Below are 13,489 nucleotides of genomic sequence, written 5' to 3'. Positions count from 1 at the left end.
GGAGGTGGAGGCTTGCTGCCACCCTCTTTAAGAGTTCTTCATGGGCCCTGAAGTCGTCCTGCGGGGAGGAGGGGAGCAGGGCCGCAATTGCTTCCTCCGGGCGGGGAGAAGAAGCCGGTGTGGTGCTCTGGGTATTGGCCGGCACCGGAGGGTCTGCCACCTGGTTGGACTCCAGGAACAGTGCCGAGGATGCACGTCCTACCGACTCCTTCCTTGGGGATCTGAAGAGGGAGGCCGATGGTGCTTCCAAAGCTCTGGCCACCGAGCGAGCCAGAGACCACAGTGCCCGCTGGTACCATTGGGCCAGCCATGACGCTCGGTGCCACTGCACCTGCTGCAGCCAGGGCTGGCTCTCGGCACCAGCAAAAGAAGCAGGTGCTTGGAGCAGCACATTTCTAGGGGCATCATTCTGGCGCCAGCCACGCCGCCCCTAGAAATGTGCCCCTGCCGCCCCAGCTCACCTCCGCTCTGCCTCTGCCTGCTCCCCGAGCGCGCCACCACTGCTCCGCTTCTCCCCCCTCCCTCCCAGGCTTGCTGCACGCCAAACAGCTGTTTCGTGCGGCAAGCCTGGGAGGGAGGGAGGAGAAGCCAAGTGGCAACGCGCTTGGGGGAGGCGGCGGTGGTGGAGCGGAAGTGAGCTGGGGCAGGGAGCGGTTCCTCAAACCCCCCCCCATTACTTCCTGCACTCCTCCCCCACCCTCGCTCACCTCCACTCTGCCTGCTCCCCTGAACGCTCTGCCTCTCCCTTGCCTGAGAGGGACGGGGGAGAAGTGGAGCGGTGGCTTGTTCAGGGGAGCAGGCGGAGCGGAGGTGAGCTAGGGTGGGGAGGTTGCGGGGGTGGGGGAGCCGCAGGAAGCAATGGAGGGGGGGGGAAATGTGGCACGCCCAGGGGAGGAGGCGGGGCCAGGTATTTGGGGATGGGGCGGAGATGGGGGCTGAGGGCCACAAAAAAAAAGTGGAGGTGGCCAAAAATTTTTTTGCTTGGGGTGGCAAAAATCCTAGAGCCGGCCCTGGCTGCAGCACTGGCAGGGCCAGCTGTTCGACTTGGCTGGCCTGGCCCATCGAAGGACCGCTACGAATGGAGGCCGGGCTGGCATACAATCTGCTGCTGCCTCTGGATGAGGAGGAGCAGCAGTGCTGGGATCGACGTCGGCCATGGGACCGCGATCTCGAAGTGGAGGACCAGTACCGACGGTAGCAGCTGCTCCACGAACAGCCTCGACGGGCAGACCCACGACAGCGAGATGCTGGTGATTGACACCCAGGGCTGCAATGTTTTGGCGGAGACTTGGAGCGAGAGGCCGAGCAGGAATGGCTTGCCGACGACCATGCTGTGAGCGGCCGCGGTCCCCCCTCCGAGACAAGGACCGTTGGCAGTGCCTGCTGCGGTCCCATCGATAATTGCTCCTTGAGGACGAGCGGTGTCAAGAGTCCTGGCCGGACAGAACCCAGCCAGACAGTCTGGTCAGTGTTGAGGGCGATCCACATGGACTCTGCGCCGAGCGGTCGCTGGGCGGTGAACGGCGTCGGGAACATTCCCAAGACCGAGACCGAGCCAGAGGCAACTGTGGAGATCCCGGCGGCGGCTTGCCTCTGGAGCATGGGGCCAACATCGGCGGTGCTCCTGGCAGCGACATGGACATAACATCCTGGGCCGCCTGGAGGGCTTCAGACGTGGAAGGCATCCAGACATCCAGAGAGGCCTGTTCCAAAGGGGCCAGGCTACTCCACTCAATGTGACTCAGAGGCCTGGGGCCCAGTGGGGAGCGAAGACTGCCAGACATGGGCCTAGCCTCTGTCCCAGATTTCCCTCGGTGCCGCTGCGAAGAGGGAACCTTCCTGGCCCTCTTGGCATGCCCCATGAACGCGGAGCGGTGCTGACTGGTCGATGGCACCGGAGGGTCACCGCGTACTGATGCCATGGTGCTGGGTACTGGTTCAAAGCGCCGTGCCGGAGTCGGGGTGAGCGCCGACTCCATCAGGATGGCCTGGAGCCTAATGTCCCTTTCACTTTTGGTCCAAGGCTTAAAGGAATTGCACCTTTCGCTGATAAGGGTTTCTCCCAAACAGCACAAACAGTCTGCATGCGGGTCACTACAAGAGTCGCATAACTTAAACCCTGGGGCCCGCGGCATGCCCCAGCCTGGGCTTGCTGACTAGCTAAAGAGCTAACTAATTACAGGTACTAACACTGAACGAACGAACCGTTCTGGGGACAAGCTACAGCAAAGCTGGAGCAGAGCAGTTCTGACGCACCTGCACTGGCAGTAAGAAGGAACTGAGGGTGGGGGGAGCACGCAGCTCCCCTTATACCGCGGCAGGCAGGCGCCACTTCGGGGATCACGGGGGGGCGCTCCCCCCGTATGGGTACAGCTAGGGGAAAAACTTCCGGCACCGATGCACTGGCGAGCATGCACACCTATTGTGGAATACACATGAGCAATCACTTGAAGAAAAATAAGCAGCACTCTCATTTGCCAGGGGGTATTTCGTGCTGCTTTTTGCGGCGCTCAGCAATTCCCGACCTTGTTGAAAAGAGATGAAAAAAGCAGGGATGTCCCTTGTAATAAGGGACTGTTGGGAACCCTACCTGGCAGTGAGTGAGATGAATCCCTCTGTGACAGTGCCGTGTTTCTAGGTCTCTTTCTTGGTACGACCTTTTGCACAGGTGGATTAAACTCTCTCTCTGTTTCTCTGCTTCCCTGGGCAGATTTCTTCCCAGACTAAGGCCCCATCCTAGACAAACTCTCATTCCTCCCAGCCCAACCCCTTCAGCTTCTCTGGATGGAATCTGTCTTCCAGCCCTCCAGGCAGTGGACTCTTGTTTTCCGCCCACTCCTGAGTCTTTGATCTTTCTGCCAAATGAGGAAGCCCAACCCAGCAAGTAGCTATCTGGCACCATTCAGCTGTCAGTCTGTATCACTGTGTATTGCTCTGTCTCTTACTGACTGCAGGCTGTGGTACAAGACCCCAGAGATCCTGTGTTACTCCACCTCTGCTCCCTGGAGGTAGAAGCACTGCCTTTCAGCTGCTGCAGACAGCAATCTGGGAGGTGGTGGGTTCTGAGTCGGAGACAAGGGACTTTGGGGCTTGCTTTCGGCCAGTCCTGCTTCAGGATCTATTGTACGGTTAATTGCAGGGCGCAAGCCTAAAGCAAAGCTCCATGCCTACTTTCCTGGCTCAGGCTGCTGCTACTGCCATTGCTCTAAAGCAGGGGGTGTCAAACATACAGTCCACTCACTAGACCTGGCCTACATGATGTATTTATGGGGGTCACATGACAGAGAGAAATAGAAGAAGGAGGATGGGGTGAAAGAGAAATGAAGGACAGGAACAGGACTCTCCCACTGACCAGTGAATGGGATAATGAGGCACTGAACAAATAATATCCAGACCTTAAATCACTATACATAGGCTGCATTCTCCTTTTGATCTCTGTGCAAACCTCCTGGCATCTGTGGGCACTCCCTGTGCATTGTGGGGGGCATTGGATGGGCAGGGATTGTGTCCCGAGCCTCTGTTTGCCAGAAGCTGGGAATGGGCGACAGGGGATGGATCACTGGATGATCCCCTGTTCTGTTCATTCCCTCTGGGGCACCTGGCACGGGCCACTGTCAGAAGACAGGATACTGGGCTAGACGGACCTTTAGGTCTGACCCAGTCTGGCCGTTCTTATGTCTTATATAGTCCTGAATTTATACCCCAGGCCACCGCCTGCTGTTCCACACACAATTCAGCCCTTTCTCCAAAGGAGTTTGACACCCCTGCTCCCTCAGTGTCGGTGAGGCAAACTGGGCTGGAGACAAAAGCCCCCAAGCAGATGTTCCCTGTTAACTGAGAGCTGCATATATAAATCAGCACTGGGAAGGTCCACATGGGTAGGAGGCTGCCCAAGCTAGAAAGAGTGAACATAGAACGCTCTCTGAAACCTAGCGCAGCTGAGATACTGATCCAGCTCTTTCAAGTCCAAGATATGCTGGTCCTGCCTGTTCTCTTGGGGGGACTGAAATAAATAAGTGCTGGACAATTTCCCCGTGGAGAGTCACTGCCGTGGCTTGAATAGCTTTTAAATGCTGCACAGTATTAATGATTCCTTTTCTCTCCCTTTATTAATTGAAAAAGAGTAACGGGGGAGCCCCAGGAGCTCTCTGAATGTCTCTGGGGAGGTGGTCAAGGACTTGAGCTAAAAAGCCTCCACCACTCTAGAAATGCAGCAGATCCGACCTCTAGGACTGTTATGGCAGTAGCACCTAGAGGCCCCAACCAGACTCAGAGGCCCCTGGTTCTAGATGCTGTACACACAGGGTTCTCCTCCTACTATTGAAATACATGAGACAACCCGGCAGCAGTGCTAGCCCATTGGGGGCCTTAAGCAGGAATATTTTTGGAGGCTCCCCCAATTACTAAAACAGGCAAGTTCTTATGAAAAGAAGTGAATAGGGGAGACCCCTTGAGCTGCTCAGGCCCTAAGCAATTGCTTAGTCTGCTTATGCCTACCGCCAGCTCTGAGACAAACCCAGGAAGTATTATTAGCCTCATTTTTAGACATGGTGAGCTGAGGCACAGAGACGTGCCCCCAAGGTCACACAGGGAGTCTGTGGCCAAGACAGCAGTTGGACCCAGCTCTTTGGAGTGGTACCTGAGTGCCCCAGCCACTGATTCTTCCCTTTCTCTCCTCCAACAATCTAGAAAAGTAGATGGTCCAAAGGCCTCTCAGAAAGGGCAGGCCAGATTACCTCAGCCCTCCCTCAGAACGAGCTGGCGGTAATGGAATAGTTATTCGGAGTACACACCTTCCTAGCCAATGAAAGGAGGAAACATGAACGTTAAATTTAAGTCAGTTATGAGAAGCGGATGAGGATCTACTTTTCTCCTGAGTGCCGAGTCTGCTTGCTGTGTTCTTGGCTGGGTACACAAGGGCCTGGTGTAAGATTGCCCCAAACTGGGCTGCAGCCAGCCACATACAGCTAAGCCACAATTTAGCAGAGTTCCCTCATGACCAGGGTAATATACACAGCTCTGTGAGACTGAGAGCAGCCATATTACAGGCTGAGGGTCGTGAGCCAGCTTATGGTGTTCCCAGCTGTGTCCGCAGACTGCATGGATCTAGCCCTGCTTTACACTTACAAATTAAACCGAGCCAGCTATGTTCCTCTGGGCCGTGAAAAATATGGCATCCTGTGTGCCGTAGTTAGGTCAAACTAACCCACAGCACTGATGCGGTTAGGTGAAAGGAAGGATTCTTCCATCAACATAATCCACCTCTCTGAGAGGGGAACTAACTACACTGACGGAAGAACCCATTCTGTCCAAGTAGGAAGCATCTACACTACCGCTGCACTGCCGTAGCATCAACATGCCCCTAGAGGCCACTGTGGATGGGAAAGGACAGAGCAGCCCTAAAGGCACTTAACCTGTGTGAAAGGCAAGGAGAGATGGAGGCGGGCAGGAGTCTGCCATCTTCCCGACCCTTCCCGCTGCAACTATGGCAACAGAGAACAGCATTCTAAGTGTCAGGAGTCTCATTAACACTGAATCCAGGGGATCCTGGCAAAGAGCCTAGAATGGTGCATTGGCTGTAAAACTTAAAGAGGGAACAATGTCCTTGATAAGGGACGCTGCCCTAAATGCAGCAGGGAAGGGGAATTTGTGCAAACTAGCGGTGGCTGCTCAGAGGTTCTTTGCAAGGTCTTATAGCCGCAGGGGAGGTTGTAGAGCTGGGCAGAAGTGTTGGACAGGGCCAATTTTAGTAGGAAACGGTGTTCAGGTGTCACAAACACATTCACTGGTAGGAGAAAGGGAAGGCTCCCATGGGAAATAAAGCTGGGGGGGGGTTCCCTGTAAGCATCTTGGCAATACGCTTGAAGAGGGAGCAGCAGGCTTGCGTGAAGTCAGTTAAGGGAAATGCTGCATGAGGTGGTCAGAGCTGCAGGAAGAGGTCAGGGTAAAAATAACCTTCTTAGCCAGTGCAGCTGGGTTGCCTATCTTCAGAGGAGATGGAAGATTTGAAGGTTCCACTTGTAATCTTGGTAGTAAAGAAAGTCTGGTTAAAATTAGCATCTTTTAACATCCTTCTCTCTTCTTACCACTGACACAGACATTTCCCTGCCTCTTTATGTTTTTTTTCCCTGCCTCTTTTTTGTTTTCTTGCATTTCATTGAGTTTGACCCAATGAAAACGGACTCTGGCCCTCAACGGAATTTTGGTCTCCTACCTGGCTATTCAGCCTCTGGGAGGGTTCCAGGCTGGAAGCCACTGTGTCTGCAGCGAGCTAGGCTTGTTGGACTAAAGCTTCTATTCCTGAGACCTAGTGGGCTGAGGCAGCTCCATGTTCTCTCAAAATCAGGTTCTCTGGCAAAAGAACTGGGCAGAGAGGGGAGAAGGATCAGAATTTGGAGGAAGTGTCTGTATGTGTCTCCCCTCTGCTCTTCCCTGCACTCATTCACCTGCTGTTGCAGGCTCAAACAGATGTCATTTCATTGCTCATTTAGACATACACGCAATTTTTATTCACTCCCAAATAACTGCAGTGAAGATCAAATCTAGGAGTAATTAAATCCCTCTCGGTTCTAGGGTGGATGATTTAAAAGAAACGACAACAACTCTGCCTGATCGGACATACATCTCTCAGTTTCATGCCCTCTAGAACCCATCATAAATTTAGCTGAGTCACATAAATTCTGCATATGTCTACTTGCAGCAGGGTCTCAAAGAAAGAAAAAAATTATCTACATTTGGATTTCAAAGGGGTGCTGCAGGTAGAGGACTTCAGTTTGCTAGTTGCCAGTTTGATATCCTCTCTCCTGCCCCAATTCCTTTCAGAATTCCACCCCTGCTCCCAGGCAAAAGAGAAAAAAAAGGTCAATAAAAATGAAGAATGCAGCTCTAATACATGAGCATCTTCATTAGTCACAAAGAATTACCGGCATCACAGAAGCATTAGAATCTGAGTGCACAGTTTTGGGGAAACAGTAAAACAAAGAAAAAAGAATCAGACAGAAAATTTAAAGCAATTCATCCACATGGGAACGGAGAAAAGAGTGGTCTGTCTCCGATGGTAACTCTTTGGGTTAAGCGAAGCAAAAGCAAAGTTTCTGAGCTCTGTTACACAGGCCAGCCAGCCCTATTTTTTCACTTTGGTTAAGGAATCCTACAACTAATTTTTAAGTAGGACTGGTAACTCCCTATTCTTATTTAATAATTGTTTAAATTCTTGGGAGCCTCTAATAGGTACTAAAAGTGTCAAGTATTTTAGTTTACTAAATTAAATGAAAGGGAAATATTTTTGTGCTATACCAAAATAATCTTTAAGAGTCTAAAGGTTCCTAGAAGTGAGGCAACAATGAGCATCTTCAGTGTATGCAAGTATGGCTTGAAGGTAACTCTCAGAAGTAACAGTTGTGTATCTAAATGTTACAGTAGATAAGCAAAGAAAAATAATCAGAGTAACAGCCAGTTTAATTTATTTAAGAATTTTTACAAAAAAGAAAACTTTTACAAAATTACAAAATTCATAACGTTCCACAGTTTGTCATTTTGACTTGAGTATAAAACCTGCTAATTCATGCAGCCATTAAAATTTTACTGCACGACACCCCAAAATCTTCTGCCACCTTGACTCAAAACTGTTGGTGCTTATGTATACTTGGTATTATTGCTAACACAGGAAAGGCAGGGAGATGTAGTGCAGTACCGTACCAGCATAAGTTGAAGTCTTTAATGGAGTCAGAAAATCCAAATTAGGGTTAGCTCTATATATATATATATATATATATATATATAAACATACAATTCACTTTCATTTTAAGCGTCTTTGGAATCCATCATGTACTGTTAAGATGTACAGGGAGAGAACATGAATAGTGAAGTTCTACCTATACAAGCAACATCTTTTGCTCAGAGGTATTCATATGGCAAAAGTTATTTCAGGGCAAAAATCCACAGGATTCGATCGGAGGAACACTCACCTAAAATAAAACGCAGTAGTTTGTGGGATTCTATATAAATTGCTAATGGGTCTGATGACTTTACATACAGCAATACTGTGATGGGCTTATCATGAACATGCTATTTTATTAGTTATCTTCTCCAACTGGGTTTGTGGAGATTGTTTTTACAAACAAAACATTAGTAGTAAAAACTCTTTATCCTTTCCAGTGCAAATGTCAAATATAGCAAGAGACTGGTCCCAGACAGGTAACTCAGCCCATTAAAGTTTGCTTAAAGTTAAAACTGAAACTTGACATTCAGAACCTCAGATCAGAAGTGGATTTAGTTATTAGAAAATACAATTTAAAGCAAACTGATATGAGGATTTAAATGAGTCTTAACCCCACTATCAATTAAACTTAAAAAAACCCATGGTTCTAGATTTGGTCAGGAATAACAATCTGGCTGTAAGTGCAGCTACCACTATTTCTATTTTATCTTCACTCCAGGAAAGGGTCTCTTTCTCTTTGAAAATGACCACTGATTTTTAAGAGTATATTATACAATATTATGAAACGATGCTGTAGTAGACGTGGACGACACGGTAGCTTCTGAACAGGTTGTAACAGTTTGGGCTTGCCCAGGACCTATCTATACCTATACTATATCTATACCTATCTATACTGAAACATCCTCTATCTTAGGGATTTTGTGGACTGTCATATGATTTGAAGATCAGAGTAAATATTAAACCTTTGGGTTATGCAGGTCAAACTAGAAAACAATGGACCCTCTGGCATTAAAAATCCACAAGACCACAATACTACTACAAGACCAAAGTGTGTTTTAAGAGCATCCGTCACTACTGGTCCTAACCATGTGCTGCAAGCCAGGAGCATTTCAGGCATTTCTTTCCTTTTTTAAAACAGAAAAGCAGGTAGTGTTCAATTTCAGTGGGTCTCATAATTAGCAAGTTATGCTATCAGTTGCACCTGGATTTACTTTTACACTCTATTCTTTGGCACCGGAGATGAACCTGGTTTACCTCCAGATGCATTCATATGGGTAGCTGCTTTTTCAGTCTCTGGCATGAGGTTGTTCTGAGGACTCATACTGTAGCTGGCGCTTCACTGGAGAAATGGTTTAAATATTTCCTAAGGCTCAGAGTTTCTTAGTGAAGCATCCAACAGTAATAGAATTAGCACAGAGATTAATTTTGTCTCATGTGCAGTGAGATTCTTCCTTTGATGATATTCCAGTCTGTGGAATATACAGTGCAGTAACAAGGGGGCTCAATAAATCCTTCTCAAAGATAAGAGCTGATAGGGAGCAGTGCCTTTAGGTTTGGATGGCCTCTAGTTTAACAGCTGAGTAAAGCACAAACTAAAAAAATTACTTTAATTTTATTCATTTCTTTTCCAATCCCACACTGCCTTGGAATTACCTATGAAACAAAACTTCCCCCACCACCCATAATAATGGGGTTTTAAAAATTACACCAGAATTTAAGTAACTTCCACAGGTATATGGGTGGTCTCCCTGTGAGGAAAGTTTAATGGTTTCCCCATGAGTTCTGACCTAAATTTAAATGTGGATCATTTGCATTTGCCACTTGCTCTGCAGGCACTTAATTTCTGATTAATTCTCAGTCTGCACTTCCTGTTCATGAATCAATGCATTAAAATAAAGCTTAAGTTCCTCTCTAGGAGGACACAATTGCAGCAGCATCTTCTCCCTTCAACTTACCCACCTTTGTAGAGCACTTTGAAGAGCCAGATCCATGGTAAGTATTGATCACCATAACTTTGTGCTTTAGGACTGAGGACAATGCTGTTGTTTAGGTCACCAACTGTATCTGTAGATCTTGTGCTCGCAATCATATCCCAGTTGTAGGAGTTCGCAGTGCACTGGTTGGAGATATTCTCTTCCCACCCTACACTAAGATGAATTTACTTAGCAGTGTATGCTAGAGCATCAAGTATGCACTGAAAAGGCTAAGGAGACTGATATCAAAAGGTATGAGCATAAGCTGAATCAAAATTCAAACTATTGCTTCCCTCTGATACAGGCAATAAAAACCGAGTGGTACTAATCAAAGGACAACATCAGGAATCCGTTTCTTTCAAGACAATGCATTGCACACTAAAAATATGGAATTAAAAATACATAATACCCTTTGAAAAAATTATAGAAGACAAGACAATTGATAGTTGTGAAAACACGACTGTGAAATAGAATTATCTAGTGTATGATACCCATGGAACATTTTGTATATATTTTAATGTACACACAAATGCCGTGTGTGGCAAGTAAAGAAAATGGGAATAAAACTCTTGGGACATCTGAAAGGGAAAAAGACTAAGAACAAGATCACTCGAGTAGCTTTACAGGAGATATTTACATTAATGAACTCAGTTGTCTTTCAGATCTCTATATACACGTTCTGTCTATATATGAACATAACATACTATGGGATTTAAGCAAGATTTATCCCAATAGTAAAAGCAAAATTCCAGAACAACTCATTTCCCAAAATGTTTACAGGTTGCAGAATTTTCTTCATTTATATAAAACAGTTCAAGACATTGACTAAACAACTGGCATCTTTGGAGGACTTCAACTCCATCTTATGTAGAGTCGGGTATGTTGCTGCTAGAGCAGGGGTCTCAAACTCAATTTACCTTAGGGCCAGTGCCAGTCCCCAAATCCTCCCAGCGGGCCAATGATGTCACTGAAGACGGTGTTCAGAAAAGAAAACGTTTCTATTGTATTTTTTATTTTGAATTTCTTAGAAATCATAAAACTGTCATATAACATTATCCAATTCTTCACCTGCTTGAGAGTTTTTAGTGTTTGCCAGACACCTGGCAATGCCTCAGTTCTGTCAGTTTGTTGATGTTTGGCCTCACTGGCTGAGCAGCGGTACCTTCAGGAATGCAGCAAGGTGGGTGTCAGAGAGGTGTGTTCGATCCACTTTCCCACACTCCACGCTCCGCTGACAGCAGGACCTTGCTGGGCTGGGCCTTGGCCTCCTTGGGCACAAAAGCGGCTGGAGGAGGAGGCACAGTCGTGGTCTGCCCACTGGTCAGATGCAGGGGGTGAGGCGCATGGCTACTACCCTCAAGTCATGGGGCAGTGGGTGGTTCAAACCCTTCCTGTGTGACTGGGATTATCCTCCCATCAGGGTCAGTGTCTCCTGGTGCTCCTGCTGAGATGGCCCTCTCCTTAGGGTGACCAGATGTCCTGATTTTATAGGGACAGTCCTGATATTTGGGGCTTTGTCTCATATAGGTGCCAATTACCCCTACCCCCATCCCGATTTCTCACCCTTGCTATCTAGTCACCTTACCTCTCCTACACAACCAACCAACATTATATGGGACAGTAAATAAAGGGCCCCATTTCATTACACCAACCTGCAGTGCCAACAGCTAGAAAGAACTACTTTCCTTTCTTCTTATCTTCACCTCTTCTTATCTGCAGGCACCAGGCACATCGCTCTGTGCAGGCGCCGTCCCCTGGAGCTCCCATTGGCCACGGAGTCAGTGGTTGGGGTGGGAGGATGGAGGCAGGATGCCCCCTCATGCTGTCATTGGAGCCTCACTAGTCACGCCACTTCCCAGGCCATTTCCCACCCTTTTCCCTCACTCCCTTGGCCTCATGCCACCCCGGCTGACTCTACCCAATGACTAGTGATGCTGCCTCCATAGCTGATTCTGCCCGGCAACTAGTGATGGTATCTCTGTCCCTCTTCCCTAGCCAATGGGAGCTGCAGGGGGCGGTACCTGCAGCAGCCAGCCAGCAGCATAGCTGCATCTCTCCTGCAGCCAGCCAGCAGCCACCAGGGCTGGATGAAAAATTTTTAAAAAGTTTCCGGGGGCCGCAGCGGGGAGGTTCAGGGGCCGCAGATGGCTCGTGGGCCGGGACTTTGAGACCCCTGTGCTAGAGAATCATAAGCTGACTGCAAAAGTTTCGAGACTTACTGGACAAGACAGTTTCCGCAAGAGTTAGAGAGGTATGTGTAGTGTATTTGAGCATACTAGTAGACACAACTGAAATAAGCGAATAAGGTCAGTGGATTTTGACTCAGACATGTAAAACTATCTGATCCCTTCTCTAACTCCAGGCCAAGGCACTTCAAACACTTCTACATTGCGTGCTCCTACAGAGTCATTTTATATAGCATGCCTCTGGGACCTGTGCATTATTGGAATGATGGGTGAAACAAACGAGACTGAACAATTAATCTTATAAATGACCTCTATATCCAGCTTTAGTTTTACACATGTCTTTTGTTACTATTTGTCCAAGTGGAACAATGATCCGTAAGAGACAAAAATAGGGATCAAGTGATAAGTAGGGTCTTGCCTCCCTTTTAGCTTACATTATGGGATCTGAGTCTCTTACTGCCCCCTCCACTGCCTGACGCCTGAATTTACTAGAGGTGCTGTGAGGGGATAGCCACCCTATCTTTGCAGTTGCGTTAGGTCTTCCCTCCTCCTGTCTTGATGACTGATCTATTTCCCAAGCCATTCTACTTATACCTACACTCATAGGCCACTCCTCCCATGAGCATCTAGCATTAGGAGTTAACACTTCCAGCATCGAATGGTAAAAACAATACAAATTAATCACTGCAAAAAGAAGTGTTAATACTTCTTATATGCAAAGTGAATAGCACTAAGGCTACCCAGGGGACAAACATGCCATGATGTCCCAGGGTGCATGCACATAAAAATCAAGACTACCAGAGTTGTTTACATAGGGAGCAAGAGATTGAAGAAAAGACCTTTGTCAAAACAGAAGTTTATAACAGCCTATCGGGATACTCCCTCTGGAGCTGGGGTCTAGATTCATTAGCAAGATGCATCAGGAAATCACTGGCATAAGGCTAGAAAAGTATCTGGGTCGCAAAAACAATGATATAGCAGTATGGAAACAGCTCTTGTACATCTGCAACCAAACGATGGGGGTGGAAATAGCTTTGTGGCAGAGGAAAGTGCGTATAGTTACTGGTTTGATTGTTTCAACCCATTAAAAATATTTCTATCCTGAAACAAAACAGAACCAATTAGAAAATGGAAAATTACATTTTTGGGGAAGTTTCTCGACCAGGCTCTGCAATTGCATTGCAGATAGAGCATACGGGTTTCCAACCCAGGAACACATTGAAGATGATGTTTTGCTCAACACAACAATTTTAGGGCTGAGAGTAAGCTGCCTCTCCACAGAATAATGAAATGAAGTATATTTCACCTTTATTAGGATGTTGAATGCACCTACTAACAAGGCAATGACGACCATGCAACTCACACCACGCCTGCTACTTTTATGGTCCACAATGTCCAGCCTGCCTGGCTCACCAGCATCTGCTGATAACCTTGCAGGAGTCAAATAACTCCTTGCCCGCTCCAGAACAAAGTACAGGGGTGGGTGAGGTCAGGTCAATGCTGTCTTGCAATTTCACACAGTTAGAAATGGAACTGCACCCACTATTACCTGGGTTAGAAATACTTTCTCACAGTATAGCTGCTGCCAGCATTAGCCTCAGACACATCAA

At 47.6% G+C, this 13,489-nt stretch overlaps 1 protein-coding gene across 1 annotated transcript in view; it reads right to left on the bottom strand.

Annotated features, from left to right (window-relative positions):
- CDK2AP1 (cyclin dependent kinase 2 associated protein 1) overlaps positions 1 to 2,759 on the bottom strand; it is a 33,981-nt gene extending 31,222 nt beyond the window's left edge. The window contains exon 1 of the mRNA XM_077834625.1: positions 2,591 to 2,759. The gene's annotated coding sequence lies outside the window, so the exon portion shown is untranslated. The remainder of the gene's footprint in view (positions 1 to 2,590) is intronic.
- Between the last annotated feature and the right edge of the window lie 10,730 nt (positions 2,760 to 13,489).

This window comes from Eretmochelys imbricata, chromosome 15, assembly GCF_965152235.1.
Source record: "Eretmochelys imbricata isolate rEreImb1 chromosome 15, rEreImb1.hap1, whole genome shotgun sequence".
Taxonomy (NCBI): Eukaryota; Metazoa; Chordata; order Testudines; family Cheloniidae; genus Eretmochelys; species Eretmochelys imbricata.
The sequence above is the reverse complement of the archived record's forward strand: the minus strand, read 5'-3'. Positions and strand labels throughout refer to the sequence as shown.